We start from the raw sequence: 26,924 nt of genomic DNA on the forward strand, positions 1-26,924 counted from the left end.
TGTGCTATGACTGTCACATTTTACAATGTGGGTCAGATTACCTGTAGATCCATTGAAGTCTAAGCTTTAAAAATAAATATACTTACCTCAAAAAAGTGTAGGTGATTCTGCTTTAAAGCTGGGTTCTCTTCAATGGCAATAGGGAACAGGACAGTAAAAGACCTTTTATTTAGTTTACTTTTTATCTATTTTACATTTTATTTACCGTTTTAGAATTTTCTTTTTTTTTTTAATATGAAATTTATTGTCCAATTGGTTTCCATACAACAGCCAGTGCTCATCCCAACAGGTGCCCTCCTCAATACCCATCACCCACCCTTCCCTCCTTCCCACCCCCCATCAACCTTCAGTTTATTCTCAGTTTTTAAGAGTCTCTTATGGTTTGGCTCCTTCCCTCTCCAACTTTTTTTTTTCCTTCCCCTTCCCCATGGTCTTCTGTTAAATTTCTCAGGATCCACATAAGAGTGAAAACATATGGTATCTGTCTTTCTCTGCATGGCTTATTTCACTTAGCATCACACTCTCCAGTTCCATCCACGTTGCTACAAAAGGCCATATTTCATTCTTTCTCATTGCCAAGTAGTGTTCCATTGTGCATATAAACCACAATTTCTTTATCCATTCATCAGTTGATGGACATTTAGGCTCCTTCCATAATTTGGCTATTGTTGAAAGTTCTTTCAATTCCTGAACATATATGTGTGTGTATAATATGGCAATAAGTTATAATTTCAGATTTCAGTATTTCACTAGTGATGAAATAGCTAGTGGTCAAAACATAAACACATAAACATTAAATTCCATTTTCCGAAGATCACAAATACTTCAAAAGGGAGAGTATTACTTTACAAATTGAAAATTTGTGACATTTCCTCCAAATTGTCTTAACCGAAAATGAGCCCCTCAAAAGGTAGACAGCTAGCTGGGATTTTCATAAATGTTCTCTCTGATGCAAAGGCAGCTTGGCATTACTGGAGGAAAGCTAATCACACTTCACACATCTGCGTCTTTTAAGCAATAAATTTAAAGATGGCGGGTGAGCAGATTGTCACCGAATTTCATGACAATTGTTCTTCCTGATTTGTTTTCTTCAGTTGCAAAATGGGTGGAGGGGGTCATTCGGCAGGAACTATCCCAAACTTCCTTGGCTCTTCCAATGTGAGTGCCCGTTGTGTGCCAAGCCTAAGGGGAAGCCCAAAGACCATGCTTTCCTATGGATGCGAAACCCGTCGTTTAATGATTTCACATCAGCATCCCAGAGCTACTTTTGTTGGTCAGTCTTCCATCTATCCCACAATTACAGGATTTCACCATCTATCCCATAATTACAGGATTTCAAATGCATATCCGTCTTCCCTTTGGGACAAAACTTCAGGAGGTATTGCAACCCAGTGAACTGAATTTCCCTCAACGATTATTGTATTTCTGGAGCAGAATACATCACACAAGACTTACTTGTCATCCGTGTTAACTGAATGTGCTGAATCCTTGAAGTGAGAGAGAGCGACTTTCTCAACATGGTTTTCCCATAGCATCTTCAAAAATAACCAGACATCCTATGTGGTTAGAAGACATGTCCATGTTTCCTAATGCTTAAAGAAATACTCTATCCCTTCCTTGTGCAGAATATTTCATTACACCCTGGTAACCGAGGGATTAGCCGCAATAAAAATCCACACAGACCTGGGGCACCTGGGTGGCGCAGTCGGTTAAGCGTCTGACTTCAGCCAGGTCACGATCTCGCGGTCCGTGAGTTCGAGCCCCGCGTCGGGCTCTGGGCTGATGGCTCGGAGCCTGGAGCCTGTTTCCGATTCTGTGTCTCCCTCTCTCTCTGCCCCTCCCCCGTTCATGCTCTGTCTCTCTCTCTGTCCCAAAAATAAATTAAAAAAAAAAGTTGAAAAAAAAGAAATTTAAAAGTCCACACAGACCAGAGCAAGGATGTAGGCAAGCAATGAAATTCTCGGGAATTCATGGCAAGAAGACCGCAATAGACTGAATGTTTATGTCCCCTTAAGATTTGTATGTTGAACCCAAAGTCCCCAATGTGATGGTATTAGGAGGGGAGGCCTTTGGGGACTGATTAGATCATGACAGCGGGACCCTCATAAATGGGAGTAGTGCCTCTATAAGAAAAGACACGGAGGGATGATCTTTCTCTCTCTCTACCACATGACGACTTAATGAGAAGAAAGTCATCTGCAAACAAAGGAGCCTCACCAGACACCCTGTCTGCTGACACCTGGGTCTATGACCACCCAGCCTCCACAACTGCGAGAAACAAATGTGTGCTGTTTCTAAGTCCCCCAGGCTATGGTGTTCAGTGACAACAGCCCTGACTGAGACAGTGACCCATGCCAACACACGCACGGTATTAGTCTCCTAGAGACGCTGTAACATATCGCCACACGCTGGATAGCTTCAAAGGACAGAAACTTATTCCCTCACAGTTCAGGAAGCCAGAAGTCTGAAATTTGGGGGTGCCAAAGGGATGCTTCTTTCCGGAGGCTCTGAGGGAGGATTTATTCCATGTTTCTCTCCAGCTTCTAGTGATGGCAGACAATCCTTGGCAGTCCCCGGCCTATAGATGCATCCTTCCAATCTTTGCCTCTATCTTCACATGGCTTCTCCCTGACCTGTGTCCTCTCTGCTTCTTCCAAGGAGTCATTGGATTTAGGACCCACTTAAATCCAGGATGATCTCAACTTCCAATCCTTAACTCAATTACATCTGCAAAGACCGTCTTCTCAAGTAATGCAACATTCTGAAGTTTAAAGGGAGGGCTGCCCCAGAAACAGAGCCAGTGAGCTATAGAGACATAAACACAGATAGATAGGGAGCTTGCACATATTCATATCCGTATATATATATGGATACGCGCATATTTATATTTGTATATAAAGGAGTTTATTATATTATGGAGGCTGAGAAGTCCCACCTTCTGGTATCTACAAGCTGGCGACATGAGAAAGCCAGTGTTTAGTTCCGGGGCCCGGGAGCCTTGAGCTGGCATACATTCTAGTCTGAGAACCAGGCATGCTGAGGGCAGGGGAAGATGACATCTCAGTGAAGCAGTCAGAGTGAGTCCAACCTCCCTCCATCTTTTTGTTCTGTTTGGTCTCTCAGTGGATTGGATGATGCCCACCCACTTGGTAAGGACAGCTTTCCTCAGCCCACCAACCCAAATGCTAATCTCTTCTGGAAACACCCTCACAGACACACCCAGAAATAATAGCCAAGCAGCTTTCTGGGCCTCCCCTGGCCTAGTCATGTTGACACATAAAATTAACCATCACGTGTGCATGTATTAGCTATGTTCCTTTTGTTCAAAGTGTATGGAGACTGGAAATCTATGTTTTAAATTTGTTTCTCTTTTCTTTTATTATTTTTTTAAGTTTATTTTTATTTAGAGAGAGAGAGACAGAGCAGACGAGTGGGGGAGGGGAAGAGAGAGAGGGAGAGAGAGAGAATCCCAAGCAGGCTCCACACTGTCAGTTCAGAGCCTGATGTGGGGCTTGAACCCACGAACTGTTAGATCATGACCTGAGCCAAAGTCAAGAGCCGGAAGCTTAACCGACTGAGCCACCCAGATGCCCCTAAATTCGTTTCTTTTTAAAGACATCTTGCTAGCATGGTGATAAAAGAAAAACAAAACTCTCAGATACATGAAGTTTTGAAGGAAAACTTCAGCTATTACATTTTAACGTGTTTGATTTTATATAGTATTACTTTATTTCTTGATACACTATTTCCCGAATCTTATTTTGGAATAAGGCAAGCAGAATTAAAAAGACAGTAATCCAATAAGTGGATAGCCTTGCTTATTGATTAAAATATAAAAAGGTCTATTAATAAGAAGGCAATAGTCTTTTCAATTTCAAAAACACATTAGTATTTGAAGCATATACACATTTAAAATTGCTGTAAAAACAGTTTAAGTATGCTATTGACCTTTTACTAATATAGAATCTGCATTTAAGACTTGGGCTCTTCCAACTGCTATACAAATACGACTAGTAATCCATGGGTCAGCTTTGTGAGATGTTTTTAGAGCAATGGTTCTCAAATAAGAATAATCTGGTACCCCAGGGGACATTCAGCTATGTCCGTGGACATCTCTTGGTTGTCACAACTTGGGAGAGAAGGCTGTTTGCTACAGGCTTCCAGCAGGTGGAGGACAGGGAAGCTGAGAACCACCTTATAGTGCATGGCATGCCCGCCCCCCCCCACAAGGAACTTTCTGGCCCAGTGCCGGTAAATCAGAGGTTGATAAACCCTGTTTTAATACCACACTGGCTGATTTGTGCTGCCCCAGCCTCTTCTTTGCTTCGGTCATGACCAGGGACATCTGTCGCTGAGATCTCTGGCTATAAAACAAAGTATGAATTGTCCCCAGATGGCTGCACCTAAAACTCAACCTTTATTTCCTCCACGACTTCAGCTGGTTTTAACTCCCAGCAAGACCTCACGCACACGGGATGTGTACTGACCATGACTCTAAAGGACTGGAACACGTGTGTGTGCTAGGCCAGTCTTTGCGTTGTTCATTACCGAGCGTCCCCCAGGAATTAGATTCCAAGGGAAGTCACACAGAGGCTGTGGAGGTCAGTGCACCTCGCATCACGGAACCTACCTCCACTCCCTTCCTCCTCCCCCAGCCTGTGGTTTTGGAGTCTTAAAACCTACATTAGTTTCAGGATCACCCTCCCTACCTGCTTGCCTGGAGGCAAGGACCCCATTGGACGAAATGACATCATGGTGGCATTTGAATAATAAAAGCAATAATCTATTTACCTTAAGAATTAGAATTTATTATGCTAGTTTTTATATGGGCCGACTACAATGTGACATCCTCTAAACCCAGCACTCCTCCTGCAGAGTGGCTTTCTGCCCGAGCCCTGTGGCTGTGGGACCCTCATAAAGTTCCCTTTCATTGACTAGAGTTGTTAAAAAAAAAATGAATTCTACAGTGCTTTTGCGTGTGTGTGTGTGTATTTGTGTGTGTGTGTGTATTTGCATGTGAGTGCGAGAGTGTGTGCATGCACGTGAGTGTGTGCACGTATGTGTGCAATTAATTATATTTGACTCTTTCTCAACCACCTTGTGAAGAGGAACTCAGACTTACATTTTGTCAATAGGAAATTGGGAGCCACGGCGTTATTAAATCCATTCATGCCCAGCTGGTGAACCTCCTGACTCCTGGCCCGGGTCTCGCTCTTGACCCCACAACCTCATAGGCCTTCCTGGGCTGGCAACCTGCCTGAGGTAAAGCAGTGATTTATTCAAGCCATATCTGGAAGGCTATGTCTAGCCAATAAACTCAGACATACCAGGTTGAACTACATTCATATCCACTTGGAAACTGTTTAGCCAACAGAGGCAGAAGCTTAAAAATATCAGTAGCGAGAGCATCTCTGTAATCTAATCACTGTTTGCTTTCCACTTCATGATGCATGTGAGTAATGAGTTTGAGGACTTCAGCATCTTCTTTGATCGCTCGTGCTTTTGTGGTTTCCACCTGTAACACACCTGCCTCTGAGACAGCCGTTATTAATTGCATATTGTTTTGTGTTTCTAATGTTTCATTTCACGGACTCTTCTCTTTTCTTCCCCCTTTTGGGTTGCAGATCCCTGCTGATTGCAGTATTTAACCACTTCTTCATAGGCATCTTCTTAATCCAATTTAATCTTTGGATATGAATTAAAGTTGACCAAATTGTTTGCTACAGTCTGGTCAGCGGTTCTGCATTCAGAAGTGTTTTTTGACTCAGTTGCACGAATACAGATTTTCCCACACGGTCTATTTGACTCCTGTAAGTCTACTCTGTACCAACTTCTATTGTGTTAAGCAAATAGCCGTACTGCGCTGGCATTCTACTCATTGTTAATATGAAAGCAACAGGATTTTCTCCAGTTCACCGACAGCCAAACCTGTTGTTATCAGAAAACCCTCTCCAGATGAAAACTGAAAAGAATCATATGACCCAGAAAAAAGATTAGCCTTCAGGAAGTCTTTGGGTTTTGCCATTTTTGTCAAGACATCCCAGAGGGAGTGGAAAATAATAAAGTAACATCTATTTCTGGAAGGCAGTCTATTTCAAAATAGAGTCTATGAACTTTCAAATTTGCAAGACAGGGCTTCTCAAAATAAGAGGCACAAAACTGGGCTATGGCAAACCCAAGGGGACCAGAAGCAATTGAAAACAAGGAATTTAGGAACTTTTAATTGCCTCATTTTCAATTCAAAGGGGAGTGTAAGTATTGATATTAAGCTATAGCTCAATTGCACACGCCGATCAGCTAGTTTGCTGTGACACAGGAATCCTCAGAGATTCATCATTACACAGGATTTCTGTCATTTCGGATGAATTTTCCACCTTGTTGGCAACAACATGCTGTACTTCTCTGATCTCCTCTTTTTCCGTGCTTCTATCTGGGGAGGCTGATTTACATTCTGGGTTCTGGAAAAGGCCTGGGTAGGAAGCAAACTCCATACCTTTTATATTTAAAAAGACGTGGTGTAAAAAGCTTATTCTAAAGGCAAATGACATTTGTTTACCAAAGGGAATACAAAAGCTTTAGAACTCAAGAGTGGAACTTAGGATAAAACTGAAAAATCTGAAGTGTACAAAATTAGAAAACAGATGAATAAAAGTGGATATTCATAAAACTGAACAAAACCAATCGTCAAGATTTATGCCTCAGCACCGGTGACTAGGACGTCAAGCCCATTCCAGAGATTCTGGAGTGCCTGGTACACCTCTCCAACTAGAGAGCTTGACTAAGATGGGAGCCCGTGTGGAACCTTCTGGTCCCTGCCAGCTCCTGGTCCTCCACGGAGAGAAGGAGGCAGGAGACCATGGCGCCTCTCATTTAGAATCATCAGGAATAAACAAAATATTCCATTATGGTCTGTTTGTCTAGTAGTTATCTGCTGTTGCATCAGAAGCTGTCCCCAAACATAGTAAAATAAAGAACAATCCTTGTGATCACACTGTACGAGCCAGCTTCCAAGATGGTCCACAGGGATTCCCACCTCTGGGCATGTATGGTAAAACCTTGGACCGCAAGTTCTGCGAGGGTTCTACAAGACCAGCAAACATTTCTAATAAATTTTAACTTGATAAACGAGCGACGTCTTGCAATACGAGTAGCACGTGACACCGCAGGTCACATGATCACAAGTGAGCCAATGGTTCTTGAATTCACCTTTGATATACAAATGCTTTGGATTACAAGTGTGTTTCCAGAATGAATTATGCTTCGAGACCAAAGTTTTGCTGTATTATAAAGCCATCAGAGTCTGCTCTCTAACAATGAATTATTAACCTTCTTCCCACATGCAAAACACACACACTCCCTCCCACACTTACCCCCAATCTTATTTATCACAGCACCAACCGGGACTCGTGTTAGAGGATCTTGGCGTCTAAGTCAAGCTGAGTCGCGGATGAAGCTCTTAGGATGTGCTCGCTTGAGTCCTGGTCTTCCCCGGCTGAGGACCTTCAGCTGAAGAGACAAGTCAACTGTGCCCCACACCCATATATAATGGTGAGACAAACTCAGGTACCGGGTGCCAACACCCGCTTTTAAAAATGGTAGAACACAAGACACACAGGAGGCACCAGTCCGTGGCAATTTTGAAATCTAGTAAGACACGTGTGACGGTTCCTTGATGCATAGTCATGGCGGGGAATCATCTCCATCCATAGCTTGTGACTCCCCTTCCAAGCATTCGGTTTTCCTCTAAGTATTCTTTCTTTTCTATGAAAGGCAGCTTGTGTTTTCAGCTGAATAGTTTTCTCAGCCTGCTTCTTGCTTGTAGAAATTTCGGGGTTCTAAAAGTCTCTTTTCAATTCTACTGTTTCTATCCTTTGTAGTTCAAGCAAGCAATGTTTTTGCCAATCAAATGCTTAAAGAACTGTTGTGTTTCTCCTATGATCCCTGCAAGCATTCACTCCTTTAGACAAACATCACAACTCCAAATATCTTTGAGATAAACCTTTCTCTACCCTGGACTTCCCCTGACCCCAGGAAGAGACAACACTCTGAAGATTTTCAGGAACCTTATTTTCCGAATGGTCTCCGAGGTACATATTAGGTATTTCTGCAATCTTAACAAAGGAATTTACAGCCACACCCCTGGCAGGCTACCTCTTCATATCGAGCTCCCCTGATCCTGCTCTGGACTTGATCTTTGCCCCAGAGCCATTTTTAACTTTGGCATCATTTGATGGAGAGTCTGGATTTTTCAAAACAGCAATTTTTGTCTCCTTTAGGATTCCAGAACCTCCTCTGGTACCTTCTCGGGTACTAGAGAATCTTCTAGAACCTTCTCTCTAGTATCTTCTCTTGCAAGCAGCCAAGCAGAAGCCAGGCAATCCCTCTAAAGGTCTGCCTAGAAATCCTATCAGCTATATCCCCCAATTCACTAGCTCCCTTTTTTGCCTTCCACTCTACCTTCACCATGGTTGCCGAAACTGACACCACTACAATATAAGAGTTTGTTCCTTCCAGTTTCCAAGAACATTTTTCTCACTCTCTTTTTAGCCATCACTTGCCATCTTGTCAAAAGCTGTGAGGCTTCTATTAACAACCTCTTCAAAACAGTTAAGCTTTCACTCAACTCCTCTTGAGGTCCTCCAAGCACCCGCTGCCTGGGCAATTCCAAATCCAAGCCCACGTTGAAGGTTTCTTGTTATGGCGGTACCCTGCTTCCAGATACCACATCCTGTATTAGTTAAGGCCAGACGGATGACAAACCACCCAAAAACTTAGCGGACTTGGGACAAAAAGGATACTCCACTGTTTTATCTTCTCTGTAGCTCTGGAGCCTGAGAGCCCCACAGGTGGGTAGGTGCTGGCTCAGCTCAGCCAGCGTCTCTCCCATGGTCGTAGCAAGTTGTCAGCCAGCTTGACTGGTGCTAGAGGATCCACTCCCAAGATGGCATTCTCACGTGGCTGGTCCATTGGTACCGGTTGTCGGCAAGAAATCTCAGTTCCGTGTTGTCATAACCTCTCCAAGAGCTGAGAGGTGACCCTTGAGACCTGGCTATTGATCCGAGAGAGAGATAAGACGGAAGTGCTGCTGTCTTTTATGACCTCGTTTCAGAAGTTACTCACTGTCACTTTTGCCACATTCTGTTTGTTAGAATCAAGATACTAAGTCAAGCCCGTAGTCAAGGGGAGAAGAATTGGTCTCCTCCTTTGGCAGGAAAAGGGCCGATTTTGTGGACATATTTTAAAAGTACCACACATGGGGGTGCCTGGGTGGCTCAGTCGGTTAAGCATCCGACTCTGCTTTTGGCTCAGGTCTCGATCCCACGGTTTGTGAGTTCGAGCCCTGCCTGGGGCTCTGTGCTGTCAGCGCAGAGCCTGCTTGGGATTCTCTCTCTCTGCTCCACCCCTACTCATGCTCTCTGTCTGTCTGTCTGTCTCTCAAAATAAGTAAGATAACATATTTTTTTTTTCACGTACCACACACTGTATTCCTTTGAAACTGCAAGCAAATCAGGGTTCTGGGATAACTCCAGAACTCTCCAGAAATCTTCCACATCCTCAAGATGAACAAGACCAGCATCCAGTAGGCATTAGGCCTACTTCAGTCCCAAGTTAATCTCAAGGGCAAGTCAGGGGAGCCAGGCCCTTGTTGAACCAGCCTGCAGACTGGGACGCCCGAGCTGGTTTTTCCGGCAGCCTCACAGCAGACTGACCACAGCAGGTGTCTCGTTCAGGAAGAGCCAACACCACTTGTCTGGCCAGCCAGTGCCCTGGTCTCTTAGGCCCTCAGAAAGAAGGCTAACCCATGAGCGAAAAGAAAACAATTTGTAAAATTTGTATAGTAAGATAATTTCTATAGTTGGAAAAGAGAGAGAAACAGATGTGGCTGGGGTGGGGGTCGATACTTAAAATTCTCTGTGTAATCCCAGTTAGTTTAACTATTGTGCCTTATAATTTCCAAAGCAGTTTAACGCGTACTTTTAGGTTAATATGCAATATTTCTTTGGATGCCATCATGGTGGATTGCTGGCTAACTCAATATTTGGGTAGGTGTTTACTTGTGTGGGTCCAAAGAAAAGAAGTTAGAACTCATTACTATTTTACGACAGTCACAATAAATATGAACATCGGGAAACATCTATGAATAGGGCAATATGCATACGTATTTGATAAACCATTGCTATTTCAATTTCATACACCGAGGGCGGTCTTCAAGGAATCCGGAATCTCCTGAAGAAGGCGGCAGTGCAAGCAGTGTCTGTAATCCACAGCGAATCGTCCTCACATTCATAGCAGAGGAGCCAATAAGTGGCTCCGAAAGCCTGACGTGGGGAGACGCTCGTTTCGACGATACCGGGATAGTTCTCGGAAACCTGAACCTGGGATGAGGAATCAAATTTTCTCACAAGAGGCCAAGAGAGAGAAAGACAATCTCTGTGAAGGAACCGAGTTGCAGGGACGATGTGGAGGTAGCCGTGAGTTCAGGGTGTGTTTTAGAAAGTCTGAGGATCCAGGGGACAAGACGTGAACAACGAGGCAGGATGAGCTCTGAGTCAGGTTGGGTCTCATTGGGGGTGGGGATCGTAGGTGGAGTTCTGACCCCCAGAGGCACCAACCTGGGCTCCTTTGAGGGCAAAGGGGACCGAGGAAAGGGTTCCGAGAAGGCATACGAGACAATCATGTCTTCGATTCATAAACCACGATTCATCGCTGTTTGTCCACGTTCACACTCTGTGTGTACTTTATCGATCTCAGCAGCAAAAGAACATTTCTTGGACTTGCTGTGAGAATTTAGTATCTTACTATGTGAGAATTAATGAAGAAGCAAAGGGCTACAACAGCTTCGGCCCAAACATAAGGAAGAGAAGTATTTGGAAATGCTTTCAAAGAGTAAGGATTCCTGAAATCCTTCCACTTAGTTATAATAACAATAACAACAACAACAAAGCCTCCTTCTGTAATCCACGCAGAGTATGTACAGGAGAACATAACCTTGTCTTTACATTCCAAGACAATAGCAGACCAGATTTGGGGGGAGGAATTTTCCAGACTCTGTCTTCAGTTGGCTGCTCTCCTTCAGAAGTGTTAACATACCTTCTTAAACAAAAACAGGTCAGAAAAACGAAAATACACTTCCCTCATTTTCTCCCTTGATCTTGGTTTCTCTCCCGGACCAGGACCCACACGGAGACGTTTCTTGAAGCCTCCAACACAGGCTCACGCCCAGTGCGGGATGGAGTGAGCACACGGACCCACCTGATGGCAGGTGGTACTTTCTGAGGTTCGTAAAAGGAAGGCAGGTAAATTTCTTTCTTTGAATGCTACTCTTTTTCCTTTATTTTTGTGAGGGGGCTTCCATTTTTTTTTTCAAAAAAGCAGAATTATCCAAAAGTGGTCTCTAAATAGTTTTACTGAAGCTCCATTAAAACATGAAGTGGAGAGCTCCAGAAGCTGACTCATTTTTCAAGCGGTGCTCCCAAGGTATTTGCTGTTGCGTGATTAATGGCCGGGGTGTGGGGAGGCTGTGCAGAAGTGCACCGAGGTGGATGGCAATGTGGCTAAAATAAGCAGATGGAGGAAGAGGGCAGGACCAGATCGGTCTGGAAAGCAGGCGATGTTCTAGAAAAAGAAAAAAAAAATCAAAGAGAGAAACACAGCGTAAGGAATGCTGTCAAACACAGGATATGACAGAGCTTATACGGAGTACGAGCAAGATGTGAAATGGGAAAGTTACGATTTATTTTTTTTAATTACCGTTTGAACACACTCTGGTCAAAACACAGATTGGGAGGGGCGCCTGGGTTGCTCAGTCGGTTACGCGTCCAACTCTGAATTTTGGCTGAGGTCACGATCTCACGGTTTAGAGTCTGAACCCTGAGTAGGGCTCTGCACTGGCAGAGCGGAGTCTACTTGGGATTCTCTCTCTCTCTCTGCCGCTCCCCCACTTATTCTCTCTCTCTCTCTCTCTCAATAAATAAATAAACATCTTTAAAAAAATAGATTGGGGGGCGCCTGGGTGGCTCAGTTGGTTGAGCGTCCAACTTCGGCTCAGGTCATGATCTCGCGGTCTGTGAGTTCAAGCCCCGCGTCGGGCTCTGTGCTGACAGCTCAGAGCCTGGAGCCTGTTTCAGATTCTGTGTCTCCCTCTCTCTGACCCTCCCCCATTCATGCTCTGTCTCTCTCTGTCTCAAAAATAAGTAAACGTTAAAAAAAAAGAAAAAGATAGATTGGGAAGTAAAATACAGAATCCAGGGGCAACCGGGTGACTCAGTTAAGTGTCCGACTTCAGCTCAGGTCATGATCTCGTGGTCCATGGGTTTGAGCCCCGCATTGGGCTCTGTGCTAACAGCTCCAAGTCTGGAGCCTGCTTCAGATTCTGTGTCTCCTTCTCCCTCTGCCCCTCCCCCACTCACGGTCTGTCTCTCTCTCTCTCTCTCAACCACAAACATTAAAAAAAAATTTTAAAGCGTTGAATCCAGAAATAAAAGAAGGAAAAGCATAATAATCCATTATCCTTATTTCCAAACATTGCCATCTGTGTTTTAATTGAAGTTATATCCAAATCATTCATGTGGTGTTTCAAGGGGGAAGGAAAAAACTGCCCTCTCTGCATTCCTGACACCAAGTTTTAGTCAATTGTGTTAGTATCACAAAATGAGATTTTCTAGAATAAATGTGCAATTGGAATCAATTAAAGAGTGGATTCAATTTAAACCTTCAAATGTCTAGAAAGACGGAAATCTAGGTTTTCAAATTGGTTCCTCTGCGGCTTGGCTCATCTGCCTTTTTGCGCTCCTACGCCTGAGGGGCAAGGTGCTGTGGGAAAGAGCCACCCGTGAGAGGCTACGCGGAGTTCACCTTGTTCTCCTGATGCCAGGTGAGGGATGTCTGTGGAGAGACGTGCTGAAAAACGAGGAGAAAATAGGCCAAGAGAAGTACGAAGTATGAAAGCACACGTTTGCCCCGGGGCCTCTGTTGATGGCTGGAACACAGGAACCTTTTCTTTTTTAATTTTTTTTTTTAACGTTTATTTATTTTTGAGAGACAGAGTACAAACCGGGCGGGGGCAGAGAGAGAGGGACACAAGAATCTGAATCAGGCTCCAGGGTCTGAGCTGTCAGCACAGAGCCGGACATGGGGCTTGAACTCACAAACCGCGAGATGGTGACCTGAGCCGAAGTCAGATACTTAGCCCACTGAGGATACTTCCCCACAGAGGAACCCTAAAAAATACAGGATCCTGAGAAGTCTGGGTGGCTCAGTGTGTTAAACCTCAAACTCTTGACTTCGGCTCAGGTCCTGATCTTGAGGTTCTGAGTTCAAGCCCCGCGTCGGGCTCTGTGCTGACAGTGCAGAGCCTGCTTGGGATTCTTTCTCTCTCCCTCTTTTCTGCCTCTCCCCCCATCGTGCTCTCTCTCTCTCTCTCTCAAAATAAAGAAATAAATAAATTAAAAAAACACACACACACAGGTTCTTCTCTCCGTCTCCTGAAGGATTTCATGGGGAGACAAAGACCCTGATTGATGAGTGCTCCCGGCAGTGCTCCGCATCCCTCCTGGGCCTCTCTCTCCTTGTCCCTGACAGAGCTGTCGGCGTGGGGACCTGGTCACCCTCCAGACAGTTCTCAGTGAGGCTCCGGAGGAGCACGGGGACACCGAGGTGCTGTGCTCACGGCGTCCAGCCCTCAGAAGCACAACAGTCTGTATCACGACGAGAGGCCCCGGGAGGCCAGGGGAGCATGTGACCGCTTTCTCTGGGGTTAATCCACAACTTTCCAGAAGGAAAGCACCTAACAGCCACTGAGCTCTGTCCCTGCTGGGCCCACAAGCTGGCCGGAGCACCAGCTCGGTGTGTCGCACCCGTTGTCCCCGTTTGGGAACAGGTAAGGGCAGCGTGCGGGGCCCTGGGAGCCCGTGCACATCTGAGCGTGGCCGCCTTGCCTCGGCACCCGACCTGTGAGCTGTCGCGCTGACAAAACAGATGGCGGGGTTTCAAGCCGGTGCTTCCAGTGGAAAGGGAGACATGCCAGCAAAGGAGGAAGAGAGCCCGGGGGGGTGGGGGGTGGCAGCGTGGGACACGGGCCGCCTGTGCTCCGGATGAAACACGAAGGGAAACAGGTTCCCACTGGAAACTTTCTGCAGATCAGCTCAGCAGAAGAGACAGTACTTAGAAGATGCCCCGCAACACCTTCAGTCCGAAAGGAGAACAAACAACATGCTTTTCTCTCCGAACTGCTTCCTTTTTACAGCCTCTGGATACCGGGGTCACGTTCACCGAAGAGCAGCCAGAATCAGCTGTTAAATCCGGGCGCTGTCGTTTCTCCCAGGAAGTTCTTTCATGAAAACACATGTCTAGAACTGCCATGGTCTTTTCACGGCCACGAGCAACCTCTCCTACCCCCTCTTTTCCTTGTCTGTGCCTTCGATGTGACACGCACACTCCCCGCTCAGGACCTTTGCACCTGCTATACCTCTAAATGGAAGACTCTTGCTCCAGACGTCTGTGTAACTCACTCCCTCAGCCCCCCCAGGCCCCTCTTGCAACTCTCAGATTAGAGGCTTTCCTGGATCGCTCGGTAAAAGCTTAGCGGCTCCTCACGCTGCAAAAATCTCCATTTCTCTCTTACCCTGCTTTATGACTCTCCAGATGTTTGTTTCTACCTGGCAGACTACATTTTTGTTCATTTATTTATTATGTTTCTCTATCCACTGAAACGTAAGCTCCCCGAAAGATGTCTTTTTGTCCAGAGCTGGATTCCCAGATCCTGGAATACCTTCTCGCACACAGTAGGTACTCATTGGCCGAATAATTGAATGAAGAAATCATAATGACAGCGCCACTAAGCTCCGAGTTGCCTGCCCCTCTCTGCACACCTGGAAATGTGTTCATCTTTCCAGGGCACAGATACAAACATGTCATTCCTGGTTTTCGGACCTTCAATAGCAAACAGAGAAATGAATAACTCAGGCGGCTCATCACGTGAGATAGACCCTAAATCCTTCAAATGGTTTACCAGGCACTTATGACCTGCCTCCTGGACATTGCTCCCGACTTGTTTTGCAATACTCTACCGTGTGCTAGAAGCATGAATTTTGGAACCAAATTCCTGGGGTCCCACTTTGGCTTTCTCCCTCTCTGTGCGTCCACAACATTTTCGTGATTGTTTCCTTTGTAAAATGATGGTAGCAATAGTACCCACCCCATAGGTTGTGTTTTGAGAAAATTAGGGGGAAGAAAGAAAAGCGGTAACTAGATGCTCACCTACAGTGTGAGCCCGCAAGCCCATCCCTAGGGATTTACCAAACAGAAATGAAACCATCAAGTTCACAAAAAGATTAGTACCACATGTCCATAAGAGCTTGATGTGTGACAGGCCACTAACTGGAAAGAGCTTGGCTCTCCATCCATAGTAGGGCCCCCAAACACGCTGCCGTGTGCCCACACACACAGCAACAACAGAGAGTAGACTGTTGGACGGGTGTGGATGAGTTCCAAAGGCACTACGCTGAATCAAAGATGTGCTACACAGAAGAAAACGTGTGCGCGGATGTAAAATTCAAGAGGAGGAAAAGAATCATCTGTGGCCGAGGGAAAGACGGGTGCTGGCTTCTGGGAAAAATGGGTAGGGATTGACCAGAAAGAAGTGCGAAGGAACCTTCTGGGTGATGGTGATGCTCTATATCTTGACAGGGCTTTGGGTTGTAAGCATTTGCCAAAATTCAGAGAGCATACACTTGAACACTGTGCATTTCATTTTGTGTAAACCTGACACCCAAAGAATAGAAACAAGTATTAAATTCAAAATCATGACGTGCTGCTTAGGTATTTCGGACCAATGGAACCATCTGCAGGTACTTGGATGTACTTGGATGTACTTGGAAATGCATCAAGAACATATGATGATGGGGGCGCCTGGGTGGCCCAGTCGGTTAAGCGTCTGACTCTTGGTTTCGGCTCAGGTCGTGATCTCATGCTTCACGGGTACGAGTCCCACATCAGGACACTGGAGCCTGCTTGGGATTCTCTGTCTCCCTCTCTCTCTGCCCCTGTCCCACTCTCTGTCTTTCTCAAAGTAAATTGATAAACTTAAAAAAAAGAACATAGGATGATTAATTGCTGGATACGGGAATGGAGAAATAGATGGGCAGATGATAAAGAAACTTTAGTTAAATGCTAATGCTAGAATCCAGGCAGTGAGTAATTGGATGTTCACCTACAAGCGACTTCAACTTTGCTGTATCTGAACACTTCCACAATAAATGTTGAGGAAAAAAAAACACAGAAGCCATCTGGCAAAAGTATTAATTTAGATTATCTTTAGGTAAAATGATTTCGCACTTGTATGTTTTCTGCAAAAGTAAACCCAAGCAAGTTCCCTTCAGTTCATTGAAAGTCAGTATTACACATTGCCTGACAATTATTGACAGATTTACCCTACGCTTGCACTAACCATATTTTTTTATTGACCATTTTTATAGAACAAGAGTTAAATGAGTCCAGTCTTTTGCAATTAATTCTTATAGCATCATTGATTAGATTTCCCCAAATAATTTACTTCTCCCTTCATACACTAGAAGGTAATCCCCTTAAATATAGTAGTGTAACATTTTAAACCAGGCTGCCTTAGCTTCCCGTTCATTGAAAGATTTACACAGGTCTGAAACAAGAGCTATTTCTGCCTAATGATCTGTATGTAAAAGCAACAGAAATATAGAAGATAGGAATAATCAATCTGTAAAATGTTATATATCTCCCAAGAGTTGTCCAAGTAATCAAAGATTTCCTGGTGGGGGTCATTTTACATTGCCGTGGCTCCATTTCTCTAAACACCGAAAATATATGTTTCTCTTGAATTTAACATTACCTCTGCACAGCTGGGATAGTAAACCACTTGGTGTGGGCCATTCAAATATATAACCTTGTTATCTAATTCAGTCAGTAAATATCGTCTACAGCCCATAGGGCACCCGATAGGCTCTCTGGGAAGTTATAGAGGCATAGATACAGAGCCCTTAACCTTGTCATCTATCAGTGACAGTTAAAGATGCAACTGAACAGATTAAGAGGAAAGCCCTACGCTTAAGAACTTTCTGCCTTGCTGAGGGACGATGCAAAGTTATAGTGAAAAAATAAATAGACTATGGTGTCGTAAGAAAATACACAGCCAAAGATAGTCTAAAGTACCTATCCCTTAGGATCCCAGTAGTAAGTTACAATATAATTTTAGGTCATTAATGAATACTTTAAAGATCAATAATTTCAGTATAATAGCTTTATATTGAATTTAGAGAAAGGAGAATGAATAAATATTTTCTCATCTTCCACTCGATAATGACTAACATTTATGGAACACTTTTTTTTAAGGCACTCTGTTACTTTTCCACTAGTATTAGAAAAATGCTTACAATAATTTTATGAGGTAGGTGATGTTTTCCCCATATTGCACTGATAGGAACGTTGTGGTGTCGGGATTAGGTTATGTGCCCAAATCCATGTGGCTAATAAGAGGGAGAGATTGGAATTGGTGGATGTGTCATTCAGTGGTCCCGGGGCTGAGTCCCCCCTGGAGCCAGCCTTTCTGTTACACTCTGTCACACCTGGTGAGGAAGCAGGGCTTAAGGTCGGGATTGGGTTAAGTAAAGAATTTACGTAATGTTTTTCCAGATATTGTTATGTGCTCTAAAATGTCTCTAATAAAAAGTCCGTTAGACTAGAATCAAAGAATTTTAGCCCTCCTGATGCATAAGAAAAGCCGAGGAGAACAAAAGTATTTTAGAGAATTTTTTTAAAATGTAAACTAAGTAGGGGGCCGGGGTGGCTCAGTCAGTTACGCATCTGACTCTTGATTTCGGCTTAGGTCTTGATCTCACAGTTCGTGAGTTTGAGCCCTGCATCGGGCTCCATGCTGACAGTGGAGAGCCTGCCTGGGATTCTCTCTCCCTCTCTCTCTGCCCCTCCCCTGCTCAAGCTCTCACTCTTTCCCTCAAAAGAAATAAACATAAAAAAAAAACAAGTATATGTCTATACATCTGTGTCTGTATCTATATCTGTATCCACATATCTATGTATCTGTATGTGCCCATTCATATCTTTTCTCTTTTCCTGTGTGGAGGATGCATGGTGGAGAAGTTGGCCTGAATGGCAGACATTCAAATGAGACAGATTTTTGAGACGGAACGATATATGCAGTGGTCGTTTTATCCTTGAGAGCAACAATTACAATCTCCTAGAGATCTCTTCCTATACACTGATGTACATAATATATGGATATGTGCCTCTTTATTTAGACATATTACGTATACTACACATGCAGAAATGACATATAGATATATATGTCTACGTACCTATCAGTACACATGTGTGTGTGTAGATAGATTGATAAGTAGATGACAGATGACAAATGATAGATGATAGATAGGTAGATAGATAGATAGATAGTTAATAGATAGGTAGATAGACAGATGATAGGTAATAGATGATAGATATATGATAGATAGATAGATAGATAGATAGATAGATAGATAATATGCAGATAATAGAGGTATGGATATTTTTGAAGGTGGGTCATAGAAGTTTAATGCTCACTTCCTATAATGAACCTTTTTTTTTTCAAATTAGCTGAGTTTTACCTTACCCTTTAGTAGTGCAGAAATGTATTCATTGTTTGGCTTAGGTAGTTTCAAACTTGGGAGACTGAATACATGTATATCTCTGATGGTCACCAAGCTGTGGGGCCTCCTCTGAGAGGACACCTTGTTCTGTTTATTGCAAGAGGAGGCTTCTCCAACTGAGTGACATAAGGCAGACTTCAACTCTTAATGACCTTTAGACACACCACGCAAGGGTCATTCATTATGAAAGTAGCGTCCTTGCATTAGGAAAGCTGGGCTGTAGTCCCTCATAATGAATTCCAACTCAAAAGCAATGCGTGTATCTATACACAAAAATCATAGCATATAATTGTAAAAACTCTTTACCATAACATTCTCTTTACAACCAAGCCATGAAGTTCTATATTTAGTAATTTAATAAAAATACCTTAATTTTATCTTTAAATATTTTTGTGGATAAGGAGGCATAAAGCAAAAAGATCTTAAAAATCTTCAGAAAGAACTCACAGAAAAATAATTATAATCTATAATTCAGAGCTTCGTTTTTCACAAAGGTAATAAATTAAACATTCTCCTTTGAGATTTCTTTGTTGTGCAAAATAAGACGATTAGGCCGAACTGTTCTTTCCACAACTTTTTGACATGCTACACAGAGACATTAACATTTCCAAATAGAAATGGAAAATGGTGCAGGGCTTGAAGAAGGATGAGGGGTCATCAACCTAAAATGAGACATCGACCATGTTGTCTTCCCCATGATTCCTTTAAGATTTTCTTCCATTAGACAATGGTCAGCTGGAGAAAAGGAAAGCAATATATAGTCACACACATTTCCAAGTTAGTCTGAATATCATACTTTTTTTTAATGTTTATTTATTTTAGAAACAGAGAGAGAGCATGACCTGGGGAGGGGCAGAGAGAGAGAGAGAGAAAGAGAGAGAGAAGCCCAAGCAGGCTCCACACTGTCAGTGCAGAGCCTGATGTGGGCATCTGTCCCATGAGATCATGACATGAACCGAAATCAAGAGTCAGACACTCAACGGACTGAACCACCCAGGCACCCCCAGACTGAATATCATACCGAGGAAAGAATGACAGCCTAGTTTCTGGCCAAGGTGTTTTTAGGAACAGCGTTTCAACGTGCTTCCTCTTCACAGCCTAAATTCTTAGCGGCATGGCTTCTGTCTTTGTACTATGCACAAACCTCCCCAATTCCATTCCAGATTGTTCTGCAATCACAAGGAAGCCAAAACTGCGCAGAGCCTTTACACCTGCATCCTCCCTGCCCCTCCAAGTGTCCTGTGGAGAGAAGCACTCCGTCCTAATTGCAGCCATTCAACATATCTTATTTCTACCAGTGCAACACAATACATGAAATATTCTTATGGCCACACTCACACACACAGAAGCCTGTTACAAAGTGCATTGCCAAGGCATCTTGCTTAAAATATTTTGCTTATCCTATTTGAGTATCAAAAAAAAAAAAAAAATTCCCTCCGGTTTGGATGCCGGTTCCCTTTATAAGACCTATGCTGTTGAATAGTTCACAAGTTCAACAATAAATATAAACAGTGATGGTAGCTGACCTGTGTTCCAGGGGTTGACCTTTACAATGCATGAATATTTGTCCTCACGGCTTACTTAGGAACATCCTCCCTTACCTTTTCTGTTTCAGATTCATGGGTCCCTAGTCAGTGCCTTTGGGGATAGAAATGTTAGATCATAACAATGAGAGCAGAAAATCGTGAAGCCCTCACATCTCCCAGACTCTAGAAGCTTGCACTCAGAGAAAAGAGGAAGTATTAATGGACATTGTTCAAAAGGTTGCACGTGCTGCACGTGGGATCTTGGCAACACTCAGAGTGAGACACAGAGAGGAGGTCATCAACACCCCTGCCATCTGATTTCACCTCCACATGGCATCCATGTGCTAAAAAGGAAGGTGCTTAAGTTGGAATATGCATCGATTTTCCAAGGCATCAGTGTTTCCAAAAAAGGTTAAAAATTGGGGCGCCTAGCTGTCTCAGTACGCTAAGCGTCCCACTTTGGCTCAGGTCATGATCTCGCGGTTCGTGGATTTGAGCCCCGTGTTGGACTCTGGGCCGACAGCTCAGAGCCTGGAGTTGCTTCAGATACTGTATCTCCCTCTCTCTGTGCCCCTCCCCTGCTCATGCTCTGTTTCTCTCTCTCTCTCAAAAATAAATAAACTTTAAAAAAAAGTTTTTTAAAGATGCTAAAAATGGAAAGACTGATTGAAAAAAATCATATTTAGACAATTTCAAGAGGAAAAAGAAAACTAATTCATTTTTCAAGGTCATGATTAGGATAAAACTAATGCCAAGAGTCAGGGAGGATTTCCACTGGGTGTCCCTTAACTCTCTCTTTTCTTCAATTTATTTTTTTTTATTTGTTTTTTTTTTAATATTTTTTTTAACGTTTATTTATTTTTGAGACAAAGAGAGACAGAGCATGAACGCGGGAGGGTCAGAGAGAGGGAGACACAGAATCTGAAACAGGCTCCAGGCTCTGAGGGGTCAGCACAGAGCCCGACGCGGGGCTTGAACTCACGGACCGCGAGATCATGACCTGAGCCGAAGTCGGCCGCTTAACCGACTGAGCCACCCAGGCGCCCCTCTTTTCTTCAATTTAAATAATGAGGTGACAGTGCATTTGCATGAAACATGTATTTGTAGGATACATGTTCGTACTAGTTCATTATCTTTAATTTAGGGTTAATTGAATGTTTGTAAATATTCAAGATTACTAATGTGATCAACTTTTTTATATTATCTCCTAACCTAATTTACTTGAAAATGTATTCAAAGTATACTTTTGACGTTGATCATGCTGGGCTTAACTCCCAGCTTTTCATGACAATGAACTCCAATTTCAATTCAGCCTACTACCATACTTTTATTCTATAGCTTATGATTTCTGAAATATGTTCTGCAATCAAAGCCCCAATGTAGTCTTTAAAAAACCTGTAATTTGATATATGTGACTGAACTTCTTGAAATGAAAACATTTTGTTAAGTTGTTTCGGAAACTCAGTGGGTTACATTTTTTTCTTTGAAATATACGCACCCTTATAATAAAGTTAATTTTATTTTTTTAATGTTTATTTATTTTTGAGAGAGAGAGCGTGTGCGTGTGCACATGCACGTGAATGGGGGAGGGGCTGAGAGAGAGGGAGACCCAGAATCTGAAGTAGGCTCCAGGCTCCGAGCTGTCAGCACCAAGCCCGACATGGGGCTCGAACCCACAAACTGCGAGATCATGACCTGAGCCAAAGTCACTTAACCAACTGAGCCACCCAGGCACCCATATAATAAAGTTAATTTTAAAAATTGAAAAAGAATGTATATTTTGTGCTAATTGTCTAAGAATTGCAGAAGGAAACAACTTCACCAAGAATTTTTTTTTTAATGCAATTAAAATAAAAAAGAAAGTTTCACCTGACAGACTGGCAAAATTGAAAAAGAAGGACCGAGGGGCGCCTGGGTGGCGCAGTCGGTTAAGCGTCCGACTTCAGCCAGGTCACGATCTCGCGGTCTGTGAGTTCGAGCCCCACGTCAGGCTCTGGGCTGATGGCTCAGAGCCTGGAGCCTGTTTCCGATTCTGTGTCTCCCTCTCTCTCTGCCCCTCCCCCGTTCATGCTCTGTCTCTCTCTGTCCCAAAAATAAATAAAAAACGTTGAAAAAAAAAAATTTTTAAAAAAAAATTTACAAAAAAAAAAAAAAAAAAAAAAAAAGAAGGACCGTGCCTTGCACTGGCCAGGGCAGCAATCTCTAACCCTGCTGGTAGAATTCCAAATCGCCATGCTGCTCACTCATGTAGGAAAAGGTACGATATATGTACCTCTGGGGCGCCTGGGTGGCTCAGCTGGTTAAGCACCCAACTCTTGATTTTGGCTCGGGTCATGATCTCACAGTTCATGAGATCAAACCCCATGCCTGGCTCTACGCTGACAGTACGGAGCCTGCTTGGGATTCTCTCTCCTCTCTCTCTCTCTCTCTCTCTCTCTGCTCCTCCCCAGTGCACTCTCTCTCTCAAAATAAACTTAAAAAATAAAGAAATAAAATAAAAAACACCTACACTCTGATGCAGCAATTGTCTTTTAGGAATCTTATCTATGCAAGTAACCAGAAACGTTGGGAAGGCATAGGTAAAAGGACCTTCCTGCCCCATCATTTATAGGAGATCAAATTAATATCCAGCATAAATATTTAGACAAAGGATTTAAAGAATACCCATGAGAAAACCCTGGGCAGCTATTTGAAATAAATGTATAAAGAAATATTTGGTGGCATCAAAGACAGTCATGCTATGTACTGCTAACAATGGGAGCACAGTCCAATTTTTATTAACTTAGATACAGTATGATAAACGCATGGTCCGCAAGTAAGAGTAGCTCTGTCCTGAAATGTTAGCATCACTTACATTTGACGTGTGAGGCCAGGGGAGATTGAATTTGGTTTCCCTTTTTTTTATTATCATTACCTTCCGGCTTTATTTTTATCTTTTCTTCAGAAAACCATCTGTTATTTCCATAGCATTAAGAGAGTTTAGTAGCCTTTGATTGGAAAAATGCTTAATAGAAATGACATTTTCCTTCCATTTTTTTTCCCTTACTGTGTTCAGGAGAGTCCAGATGGTTTCCTTCCACCCTCACCTTCCCCCTCGCCCGCCACACCCCTTCCAGAGCTGTTAGCGAATCCCCTTGGTCACACTCCATAACCAACTGCATCATGAGCGAGGCTGCTGTCCCTCCGAACATCACACTCATAAATGCGGTGTCTTTTTTGGCTACGTCTTGCTTGGTTTGGGTCCAAATGGCTCGCTGAACTCAGGCTCCCCCCGCCAGCCAAAGGCCAGCTTGCTTCCTCTCTCTATCCTCATGTTTAGTTGTTTGGGTTTGCCATCCACCAGCAGCTCTTCCTCTAGATTAAGTCAGCCTTGGGGAGAAAAGGGAGAGTCCCAACTTGGGAAGAGGAGACTGTGGCTTTAAGTTAGGCCGCCCACTCCCGTCCTGTTTGCCAAAGCGCCATGCAGGTTTCGTGCACAAGCCCCTCCAGTGCAAGGTGGTGTGTCCGGTCTTATTTTTCCCCCATTGTTACTTATGCCTGTAACTCCCTGGGCGTCTCCTAAGTAGGTGTCACGAGGACTTGAAGTAGGAATCAGGCATTCCTCAGTTCCCTAAGCAAACACCACTGAATAACTTTACGGTTTTGTCCCAGCCAGGCCTGGCGTCACGGGCCCTTGATCTGGTTGTCACGAAGGCGCCACTCCTAGAATGGCCCTGAGCTTGGTTTAAGGCTCTGTTGTCGCCATCTTGAATTCTTTAGGGATTCTTGAACAAGAGGCACTCGGCCCCACAAATTGCGTAGCCGGTTCTAACATCCCAACCTCAAACACTGAATGTCCTTTCTGATTTAATATGTGGCAAAGTCAAAATTCACCTACAGACACATTGATTTTGTACATTGGGAAAAAGAACATAGGAGTATCTCTTTCCTCTTGGATTGCCCGTTCATACAAATAAGAAGAAGAACTGTCTCTTTCCCAGGAAGCCTTCCGAGCCCTTACTTTTTGCACCTAACTATAGATTTGCATTTGAGAATTATTTTCAGAGGTGAAGTAAAACACCTGGGCTCTCTGCCTGTTAGTGGAAGAATGGAATGGACAAGGTTACTAAGCAATGGAAAACCATAGATAATCCATGACCTCAAGATTCCAGCTTTGTAAGTATTGTCACTTAATCATGACGGGGGTCTGATCTTTGGAGGGTTCCAAACTTATGTCAGGATTAAATTCACATGTAAATAGAAGAGCAAGACTTGTCTGATGAGCCCAGCGAGGCTCCCTTGGATCTTTATCAGTCATTGGTTGGCGGGCAGGTCAGCTAGTAAATCAAATCATGACATCATAGAACGTTCCCGGTATCGATTCTTTGTCACGTCATTTCTAAGAAAAATAACCTCACTCTCGTCCTTCCCCAGGACTTAGTTGAGAGGCCTCTGCTCCTGGCCTTTCTAATCAATGTCCAAGTTCTTTTGGGGCAGGGTCAGGAACAGCTGTCTTAACTGGAACAATACGTGGAGATCAGGATGAAATTATGTCTATCCACGGAGAGCATGAAGTTAGGTTTACTTTGTCTCTTTTAATCCTGTGTGCTGCCAGCAATTTTATATTAAATGCATGTAATATTCCAACCTGTTTAAAAGATTTGGTAGAAAATGAAAGAATAGAGTGTCATATGAATAACTGTCTGTCGACAAGCTCCAGGGACATACTTCCCTCGTCTTAAAGTCATCATATTAAAACGGATATGGTTCTCATATGCTAATACCCTTTCCAATTTGTTTACAACAGAATGGGTCAACGGACCATTGATTCAGTTGCGAAACTGTCATCTCTGGCTTTAGGTTTTGTACAACTAATGGGACTTCACTGGTATTTGCTCACACGGTCTGCTCAGCACTTCACGTTAACGGTTTCTATTGACAAGGTTATTGGATTCAAAGTGAAATGTTTACACTGAAAGGGGGAACAAGTGTCAAATCTGCAGCTCAAATAGACACTCCAAGCTGGAGAAGCTTATCGGGGCTAAACCCTCTACTGTTCATCCCCCCTAATGAAAAGCCAGAACAACAGGAGACATGGGGATGAATGTAATGAAGAGAAACAATACCCAGGTTCTAAGGGTTTAATCCCGGCACAACAGAGCTAATCTGGGAGACGCCAGGGGAGGTGTGAGGCTAAAGACTTGGACAAAACTTGCTACTTTTTGATCCAGTTGTGCGCAAAGAATGACTCTATTTGCAAAGAAGATTTTGGATTTTCAAACCAGCGGGGCAGAAGTTAACATCCTCGATTTGTCTTGTGAAACACACTTGGGTACTTGTTTCCAGAATAAATGATGTCAGAGATCTTCATTTTCTTCTCCAACGACAAGACAAAAGGAGCATAACGATGCCGATACTTAAGAAGAGGAGGAATTTGACCCAAGACCCAAAAGTCTGTGAGAGCCCAAGCCACGTATTCCACACGTGCTGCGATAATAGTATTTTGTAAGATGAAGACTAAATGGCATTTTACTTAAGGTTCCAAAGTTTACAAGATCAAATGATCAATTGATTAGCGACCTCTTAAAGTGCTTTGAGTTTGTTGCAATTGCATAGTCTACATTATTATATTTGCCATATGAAGTCAGATAAATAAGATTATGTCCGAAAGGGTTAAACTTAAGAGTATGGCTCTGGTTTGCATATATTTGCAAAAATTCTGCCTGGCAAAGCTGAACTTTCAAAATCTGAGTGAATTAAATTCACTTAGGATTTTCCCAAGGTAAGAAACCAACCATAACCTGGGGTTGGGGGGTTATTCAAATCAAATTAATATTTCCGAGAACTAACCATGTTCTTTGAATTCGATAGCATATCTTCAGCATATCATTAAACACTTACATGAAAATCCCCAGAGATTAGAGCTGAAACTGCTTCACATAAACCATCCACAATTACACCACGCTCCCTATTTGAATGAATGGGAAAATCTGAAAACAAAGTAACGAGAATCAAATAAAAACAATGCCACAGACTTTTGGAGAACGGGTGGGTGCATACGGGCTAGGGGTGGTCAAATCAGGTTTGTCCTAAATCCAACCGAGTGTTTTCAAGGAACCTCTCACTGTTCTAAGAGAAAGGTTTTTCTCTTAATGGCAATTTTCCGTTTGCTTTCCTAATTTGAAATGTTAACATGGAAACATTTTACAGAGGTATGTTTTATATAAAACAATCTTACAAAAGATTATTAAATTTACACACGGTTTTAAACAGTATAGCTTAAGTTAAAGAGGTAATATAAAAATTACAATGAAGCATTGTAAGCGCTATTTGACAACGTATTTTCCATTGTTACTTCTATTTTTTAATAAAATGAGCTTGAAAGCAAGTCAGACACCTTCATCCCTAACGGATATATCATTTTTTACATATTTATAAATGCATTTGAAAAACAAACATGTTGACGGGTGAGTCCTTTTGAATTCCATTAGTGAGGTCATATTTGATCTTATTACTTAAGCCCTTTTCATTTTCCAGGGTTTCATCTTTATATTGATTAAGTTGAAATTTTTAAGGCAACGGTAAAAAAAAAATGCATTTCTCCTGCACATGCTTTGTTTAATTCTTAGCTATTTTGTGTAATTCTGTTTTTAAAAATAGTTTGTAATGTCATATGCTTAACATTCTCAAGATTACTCAAAGGTTTCTAGGTCACAACATCCTTTTTTTCTTAATGTTTTTTTAAGTTTAT

The 26,924-nt window shown here is 43.0% G+C and overlaps 1 long non-coding RNA gene across 1 annotated transcript; it reads right to left on the reverse strand.

The window, feature by feature from the left end:
- Positions 1-352: 352 nt before the first annotated feature.
- LOC109264085 (uncharacterized) lies at positions 353-26,363 on the reverse strand. The gene is made up of 3 exons (XR_008417268.1): positions 26,075-26,363; positions 1,929-11,616; positions 353-1,683 (listed from the first exon to the last, which is right to left on the reverse strand). It is a non-coding gene; the product is annotated as an uncharacterized LOC109264085 (long non-coding RNA).
- Positions 26,364-26,924: the final 561 nt, after the last annotated feature.

Source organism: Panthera pardus, unplaced genomic scaffold (genome assembly GCF_024362965.1).
Source record: "Panthera pardus isolate Hobbes unplaced genomic scaffold, ASM2436296v1 HiC_scaffold_1, whole genome shotgun sequence".
Classification (NCBI taxonomy): domain Eukaryota; kingdom Metazoa; phylum Chordata; class Mammalia; order Carnivora; family Felidae; genus Panthera; species Panthera pardus.